Source organism: Oncorhynchus keta, unplaced genomic scaffold, assembly GCF_023373465.1.
Source record: "Oncorhynchus keta strain PuntledgeMale-10-30-2019 unplaced genomic scaffold, Oket_V2 Un_contig_1189_pilon_pilon, whole genome shotgun sequence".
In the NCBI taxonomy this organism is placed as follows: Eukaryota; Metazoa; Chordata; class Actinopteri; order Salmoniformes; family Salmonidae; genus Oncorhynchus; species Oncorhynchus keta.
The window spans coordinates 1-7,500 of NW_026277673.1; positions in this window are offsets into that span (position 1 = coordinate 1).

Here is a 7,500-nt window from a genome sequence, read left to right on the forward strand (position 1 = left end):
GATAGGGGCTGGGGATGGAGGCTGGGGAACAGGGGGATAGGGGCTGGGGATGGAGGCTGGGGAACAGGGGGATAGGGGCTGGGGATGGAGGCTGGGGAACAGGGGGATAGGGGCTGGGGATGGAGGCTGGGGAACAGGGGGATAGGGGCTGGGGATGGAGGCTGGGGAACAGGGGGATAGGGGCTGGGGGTGGAGGCTGGGGAACAGGGGATAGGGGCTGGGGAACAGGGGATAGGGGCTGGGGATTGGGGCTGGGAACAGGGGGATAGGGGCTGGGGATGGAGGCTGGGGAACAGGGGGATAGGGGCTGGGGATGGAGGCTGGGGAGCAGGGGATAGGGGCTGGGGATGGAGGCTGGGGAACAGGGGGATAGGGGCTGGGGATGGCGGCTGGGGAACAGGGGGATAGGGGCTGGGGATGGAGGCTGGGGAACAGGGGGTAGGGGCTGGGGATGGAGACTGGGGAACAGGGGGATAGGGGCTGGGGATGGAGGCTGGGGAACAGGGGGATAGGGGCTGGGGATGGAGGCTGGGGAGCAGGGAGATAGGGGCTGGAGGAATGGTGTCCCTACACTGATGATGGAGGACAGGGAGGAATGGTGTCCCTACACTGATGATGGAGGACAGGGAGGAATGGTGTCCCTACACTGATGATGGAGGACAGGGAGGAATGGTGTCCCTACACTGATGATGGAGGACAGGGAGGAATGGTGTCCCTACACTGATGATGGAGGACAGGGAGGAATGGTGTCCCTACACTGATGATGGAGGACAGGGAGGAATGGTGTCCCTACACTGATGAAGGACAGGGAGGAATGGTGTCCCTACACTGATGATGGAGGACAGGGAGGAATGGTGTCCCTACACTGATGAAGGACAGGGAGGAATGGTGTCCCTACACTGATGATGGAGGACAGAGAGGAATGGTGTCCCTACACTGATGATGGAAGACAGGGAGGAATGGTGTCTCTACACTGATAATGGAGGACGGGGAGGAATGGTGTCCCTACACTGATGATGGAAGACAGGGAGGAATGGTGTCCCTACACTGATGATGGAGGACGGGGAGGAATGGTGTCTCTACACTGATGATGGAGGACGGGGAGGAATGGTGTCTCTACACTGATGATGGAGGACAGGGAGGAATGGTGTCCCTACACTGATGATGGAAGACAGGGAGGAATGGTGTCCCTACACTGATGGAGGACAGGGAGGAATGGTGTCCCTACACTGATGGAGGACAGGGAGGAATGGTGTCCCTACACTGATGATGGAAGACAGGGAGGAATGGTGTCCCTACACTGATGGAGGATGGGGAGGAATGGTGTCTCTACACTGATGATGGAGGACAGGGAGGAATGGTGTCCCTACACTGATGATGGAGGACAGGGAGGAATGGTGTCCCTACACTGATGATGGAGGACAGGGAGGAATGGTGTCCCTACACTGATGATGGAGGACAGGGAGGAATGGTGTCCCTACACTGATGATGGAGGACAGGGAGGAATGGTGTCTCTACACTGATGATGGAGGACAGGGAGGAATGGTGTCCCTACACTGATGATGGAGGACAGGGAGGAATGGTGTCCCTACACTGATGATGGAGGACAGGGAGGAATGGTGTCTCTACACTGATGATGGAGGACAGGGAGGAATGGTGTCCCTACACTGATGATGGAGGACAGGGAGGAATGGTGTCCCTACACTGATGATGGAAGATAGGGAGGAATGGTGTCTCTACACTGATGATGGAGGACAGGGAGGAATGGTGTCCCTACACTGATGATGGAGGACAGGGAGGAATGGTGTCTCTACACTGATAATGGAGGACGGGGAGGAATGGTGTCCCTACACTGATGATGGAAGACAGGGAGGAATGGTGTCTCTACACTGATGATGGAGGACGGGGAGGAATGGTGTCTCTACACTGATGATGGAGGACAGGGAGGAATGGTGTCCCTACACTGATGATGGAGGACAGGGAGGAATGGTGTCTCTACACTGATAATGGAGGACGGGGAGGAATGGTGTCCCTACACTGATGATGGAAGACAGGGAGGAATGGTGTCCCTACACTGATGATGGAGGACAGGGAGGAATGGTGTCTCTACACTGATAATGGAGGACGGGGAGGAATGGTGTCCCTACACTGATGATGGAAGACAGGGAGGAATGGTGTCTCTACACTGATGATGGAGGACGGGGAGGAATGGTGTCCCTACACTGATGATGGAGGACAGGGAGGAATGGTGTCTCTACACTGATGATGGAGGACAGGGAGGAATGGTGTCTCTACACTGATGATGGAGGACAGGGAGGAATGGTGTCCCTACACTGATGATGGAGGACAGGGAGGAATGGTGTCTCTACACTGATAATGGAGGACGGGGAGGAATGGTGTCCCTACACTGATGATGGAGGACAGGGAGGAATGGTGTCCCTACACTGATGATGGAGGACGGGGAGGAATGGTGTCCCTACACTGATGATGGAGGACGGGGAGGAATGGTGTCCCTACACTGATGATGGAGGACAGGGAGGAATGGTGTCCCTACACTGATGATGGAGGACGGGGAGGAATGGTGTCCCTACACTGATGATGGAGGACGGGGAGGAATGGTGTCCCTACACTGATGATGGAGGACGGGGAGGAATGGTGTCTCTACACTGATGATGGAGGACAGGGAGGAATGGTGTCCCTACACTGATGATGGAGGACAGGGAGGAATGGTGTCCCTACACTGATGATGGAGGACAGGGAGGAATGGTGTCCCTACACTGATGATGGAGGACAGGGAGGAATGGTGTCCCTACACTGATGATGGAGGACAGGGAGGAATGGTGTCCCTACACTGATGATGGAGGACAGGGAGGAATGGTGTCCCTACACTGATGATGGAGGACAGGGAGGAATGGTGTCCCTACATTGATGATGGAGGACGGGGAGGAATGGTGTCCCTACACTGATGATGGAGGACAGGGAGGAATGGTGTCCCTACACTGATGATGGAGGACGGGGAGGAATGGTGTCCCTACACTGATGATGGAGGACAGAGAGGAATGGTGTCTCTACACTGATGATGGAGGACAGGGAGGAATGGTGTCCCTACACTGATGATGGAGGACGGGGAGGAATGGTGTCCCTACATTGATGATGGAGGACAGGGAGGAATGGTGTCTCTACACTGATGCTGGAGGACAGGGAGGAATGGTGTCTCTACACTGATGATGGAGGACAGGGAGGAATGGTGTCTCTACACTGATGATGGAGGACAGGGAGGAATGGTGTCTCTATACTGATGATGGAGGACGGGGAGGAATGGTGTCCCTACACTGATGATGGAGGACAGGGAGGAATGGTGTCTCTACACTGATGATGGAGGACAGGGAGGAATGGTGTCTCTACACTGATGCTGGAGGACAGGGAGGAATGGTGTCTCTACACTGATGATGGAGGACGGGGAGGAATGGTGTCCCTACACTGATGATGGAGGACAGGGAGGAATGGTGTCCCTACACTGATGATGGAGGACGGGGAGGAATGGTGTCCCTACACTGATGATGGAGGACGGGGAGGAATGGTGTCCCTACACTGATGATGGAGGACGGGGAGGAATGGTGTCCCTACACTGATGATGGAGGACAGGGAGGAATGGTGTCTCTACACTGATGATGGAGGACAGGGAGGAATGGTGTCCCTACACTGATGCTGGAGGACAGGGAGGAATGGTGTCTCTACACTGATGATGGAGGACAGGGAGGAATGGTGTCTCTACACTGATGATGGAGGACAGGGAGGAATGGTGTCCCTACACTGATGATGGAGGACGGGGAGGAATGGTGTCCCTACACTGATGATGGAGGACAGGGAGGAATGGTGTCTCTACACTGATGATGGAGGACAGGGAGGAATGGTGTCCCTACACTGATGATGGAAGACAGGGAGGAATGGTGTCCCTACACTGATGATGGAAGACAGGGAGGAATGGTGTCTCTACACTGATGATGGAGGACAGGGAGGAATGGTGTCTCTACACTGATGATGGAGGACGGGGAGGAATGGTGTCTCTACACTGATGATGGAGGACAGGGAGGAATGGTGTCCCTACACTGATGATGGAGGACAGAGAGGAATGGTGTCTCTACACTGATGATGGAGGACAGGGAGGAATGGTGTCTCTACACTGATGATGGAGGACAGGGAGGAATGGTGTCTCTACACTGATGATGGAGGACAGGGAGGAATGGTGTCCCTACACTGATGATGGAGGACAGAGAGGAATGGTGTCTCTACACTGATGATGGAGGACAGGGAGGAATGGTGTCTCTACACTGATGATGGAGGACAGGGAGGAATGGTGTCCCTACACTGATGATGGAGGACAGAGAGGAATGGTGTCTCTACACTGATGATGGAGGACAGGGAGGAATGGTGTCTCTACACTGATGATGGAGGACGGGGAGGAATGGTGTCTCTACACTGATGATGGAGGACAGGGAGGAATGGTGTCTCTACACTGATGATGGAGGACGGGGAGGAATGGTGTCCCTACACTGATGATGGAGGACGGGGAGGAATGGTGTCCCTACACTGATGATGGAGGACGGGGAGGAATGGTGTCCCTACACTGATGATGGAGGACAGGGAGGAATGGTGTCCCTACACTGATGATGGAGGACAGGGAGGAATGGTGTCCCTACACTGATGGAGGACAGGGAGGAATGGTGTCCCTACACTGATGGAGGACAGGGAGGAATGGTGTCCCTACACTGATGATGGAGGACGGGGAGGAATGGTGTCCCTACACTGATGATGGAGGACAGAGAGGAATGGTGTCTCTACACTGATGATGGAGGACATGGAGGAATGGTGTCTCTACACTGATGATGGAGGACAGGGAGGAATGGTGTCCCTACACTGATGATGGAGGACATGGAGGAATGGTGTCTCTACACTGATGATGGAGGACAGGGAGGAATGGTGTCCCTACACTGATGATGGAGGACAGGGAGGAATGGTGTCCCTACACTGATGATGGAGGACAGAGAGGAATGGTGTCCCTACACTGATGATGGAGGACAGGGAGGAATGGTGTCCCTACACTGATGATGGAGGACAGGGAGGAATGGTGTCCCTACACTGATGATGGAGGACGGGGAGGAATGGTGTCCCTACACTGATGGAGGACAGGGAGGAATGGTGTCCCTACACTGATGGAGGACAGGGAGGAATGGTGTCCCTACACTGATGATGGAGGACGGGGAGGAATGGTGTCCCTACACTGATGATGGAGGACGGGGAGGAATGGTGTCTCTACACTGATGATGGAGGACAGGGAGGAATGGTGTCTCTACACTGATGATGGAGGACGGGGAGGAATGGTGTCCCTACACTGATGATGGAGGACGGGGAGGAATGGTGTCTCTACACTGATGATGGAGGACAGGGAGGAATGGTGTCTCTACACTGATGATGGAAGACAGGGAGGAATGGTGTCTCTACACTGATGATGGAGGACGGGGAGGAATGGTGTCTCTACACTGATGATGGAGGACGGGGAGGAATGGTGTCTCTACACTGATGATGGAAGACAGGGAGGAATGGTGTCCCTACACTGATGATGGAGGACGGGGAGGAATGGTGTCTCTACACTGATGATGGAGGACAGGGAGGAATGGTGTCTCTACACTGATGATGGAAGACAGGGAGGAATGGTGTCTCTACACTGATGATGGAGGACAGGGAGGAATGGTGTCTCTACACTGATGATGGAGGACAGGGAGGAATGGTGTCCCTACACTGATGATGGAGGACGGGGAGGAATGGTGTCTCTACACTGATGATGGAGGACAGGGAGGAATGGTGTCTCTACACTGATGATGGAAGACAGGGAGGAATGGTGTCTCTACACTGATGATGGAGGACGGGGAGGAATGGTGTCTCTACACTGATGATGGAGGACGGGGAGGAATGGTGTCTCTACACTGATGATGGAAGACAGGGAGGAATGGTGTCCCTACACTGATGATGGAGGACAGGGAGGAATGGTGTCTCTACACTGATGATGGAAGACAGGGAGGAATGGTGTCCCTACAGTGATGATGGAGGACAGGGAGGAATGGTGTCCCTACACTGATGATGGAGGACGGGGAGGAATGGTGTCTCTACACTGATGATGGAAGACAGGGAGGAATGGTGTCCCTACACTGATGATGGAGGACAGGGAGGAATGGTGTCTCTACACTGATGATGGAGGACAGGGAGGAATGGTGTCTCTACACTGATGATGGAAGACAGGGAGGAATGGTGTCCCTACACTGATGATGGAGGACAGGGAGGAATGGTGTCCCTACACTGATGATGGAGGACAGGGAGGAATGGTGTCCCTATACTGATGATGGAGGACAGGGAGGAATGGTGTCCCTACACTGATGATGGAGGACAGGGAGGAATGGTGTCCCTACACTGATGATGGAGGACAGGGAGGAATGGTGTCCCTATACTGATGATGGAGGACAGGGAGGAATGGTGTCCCTACACTGATGATGGAGGACAGGGAGGAATGGTGTCCCTACACTGCATGACAGGATCGCTATCATGAAGACATTATTTAAATACATAGCGGAAAATGGTTAGTAGCAGTGTCTGGCCATGGAGGGACTGATGATGGGGCCAGGACAGGGAGGAATGGGTGTCCCACAGGCCCAGGGGCTGGATGATGGTTGAAGGAGGGGGCTGGGTAAGAGCCAGGGGATGGAGGCTGGAGGCCAGTACCGTGTTAGGGGCTTGCAGCTCAACAAGAATGGTGTCTGCAGAGTTACAGGGTTAATTTCTCGTGGCTACACTGATGATGGAGGAGGAGAGGGTTAATTCCAGGGTTAACAGGGAGGAATGGTGTCCCTATACTGATGATCAGGGAGGAATGGTGTTCTGATGATGGAGGACAGGGAGGAATGTGTCCCTACACTGCATGACAGGATCGCTATCATGAAGACATTATTTAAATACATAGCGGAAAATGTGTTAGTAGCAGTGCTCTGGCCATGGAGGGGATCAAGGACTAACGGATGGGGCCAGTGTCTGGGTTAAAGCCACATGCTGGGTGAGGTCCCACAGGCCCAGGGGCTGGATGATGGTTGAAGGCAGGGGGCTGGGTAAGAGCCAGGGGATGGAGGCTGGAGGCCAGTACCGTGTTAGGGGCTTGCAGCTCAACAAGATCTCATAGTTTCACTTTGAAATTCAACGTATTATGAATGAACGTCTATTTCATTCTGCAGAGTTACAGGGTTAATTTCTTGTGGCTTCAGGGTTAATTTATCGTGGTTTCAGGGTTAATTTCTCGTGGTTAGAGGGTTCATTTCTCATGGTTAGAGGGTTAATTTCTCGTGGTTACAGGGTTAATTTATCGTGGTTAGAGGGTTCATTTCTCGTGGCTACAGGGTTAATTTATCGTGGTTAGAGGGTTAATTTTTCGTGGTTACAGGGTTAATTTCTCGTGGC